At 55.6% G+C, this 1,527-nt stretch overlaps 1 pseudogene; it reads right to left on the bottom strand.

The window, feature by feature from the left end:
* Nucleotides 1–20: 20 nt before the first annotated feature.
* ACA1_172380 overlaps nucleotides 21–1,527 on the bottom strand; it is a 3,854-nt pseudogene continuing 2,347 nt past the window's right edge.

The raw sequence follows: 1,527 nt of genomic DNA, 5'->3' as shown, positions 1-1,527 counted from the left end.
CGGCCAGATGCCTTCATCACCTCCNCTTGGTCCACTTGAGGCGGTGGACCGCCGACGCGTTGATACCGGCCACCACCGCCACCATGGTATTGAAGTTGTTCATCTTTCGCAGAATCTGCCCGCCCGATCCATCACGAGTTAGGCCGTGTGTGTGTGTGTGTGATAGAAACGACGTACGTCGGCAAGGCGCAAAAATTTGGTCATTACTTTGACGCGCTGGCGGATCTTCTCGGAGCCCACAATGCTCGTGGCGACCCAGTTGGAGATCTCGTTAAATCGTCGAATCATCTTCACCACGTTCGGCGCCCTAAGAATTGTACGAGGTGGGTGCGGCCATGAGTGTGTGTGTGTTGTGTTGTGTTGTGTTGTGGTTGTGTTAATTTGTTACGTCGTGCGTGTCGCGTACCGATGTCGTTGCTTTGGTTTGTTCCAAACCTGGTTGAGCAGCTCCGAGGGCTGCACAAGGCAAGAACCAAGGGGAGTGAGCACCAACCAATCGCCAGTGCGTGCGTGTGCGTGTGCGTGTGCGGTGGTGCGTGTGCGTGTCGTACCCTAATGGCGCGGAATGTCTCAAATTCCATGAGCGTGAGCTGTCGCGCGAGTTCCTCGTCGTTGATGTCCATGAGGGACAGCGAGGGCGAGAACACGTTGCGGGGCACCTTGGGCTCCGGCGGCGGCTCGGTGATGGTGGCCGGCGGAATCTCCCGCTGCTTCATCTGGTGTTGGTGCATACCAAGGCCGGTCAAGTTAAGGTGGCGGCTCGAGCCGTGGTTAAGGTGGCGCTCGACGTGGCATGCAGGGTACCTTGCGCGCAAGGGCGGCCGACATGGCCTCGGCGAGCACCACGTAGCCGTCGGGCTTCAGTGTCGTCTCGAGGAAGGTCTTGAGCGTCCGCAGCAGGCGCGTCGACGACAGCTCGTCTTCGAATTCCTCGATCCATTTCCGCAGCACGTTGCACACCTACACACACACACACACAAGCGCGCGCGCACCAGCCGAAGGGAATTGTTTGTTTGCAACCAACCAAGGTTCAAATCTTGGAGATGATGCAAGTGGGTGGTGGTAGTGGTGGTGGGTGGTGGTGGTGGTGGTGAGAGTGGGTACCCGCAGACGAATGGGCATGAGGGTGGTCGTGTTCCAGTCCTCTGGTCGGATGTTGGGCGGCTTCCTGTCTTGTGGCACGTGGTACCTGCGCTCATGATATGCCCGGTTGTGAGATGGTGGTACTACTGCGCTCTTTGCGATTTGAAACGATGATGATGCTGGTGGCGATGGTGATGCTGGTGATGATGATGGTGGCGATGGTGATGATGATGATGGTGGCGATGGTGGCGATGATGTAGTCCTGCGCACGTACCGTTCGATGAGTTTGTGGAGCAGCTTTTCAGCGGTCGTGAACGTGGTGTAGGTCAGCAGGAACGTCTTCAAGAACGTCATGTCTGTGAAAACCGATTTCGGCCAAACAATTAATATCAATTAAGAAAAACTATTGACGATTGAATAAATATTAAATTGTAGAGAATTAAA

The sequence above is a fragment of the Acanthamoeba castellanii genome (assembly GCF_000313135.1).
Source record: "Acanthamoeba castellanii str. Neff unplaced genomic scaffold scf7180000084741, whole genome shotgun sequence".
Lineage (NCBI taxonomy): Eukaryota > Discosea > Longamoebia > Acanthamoebidae > Acanthamoeba > Acanthamoeba castellanii.
The sequence above is the reverse complement of the archived record's forward strand: the minus strand, read 5'-3'. Positions and strand labels throughout refer to the sequence as shown.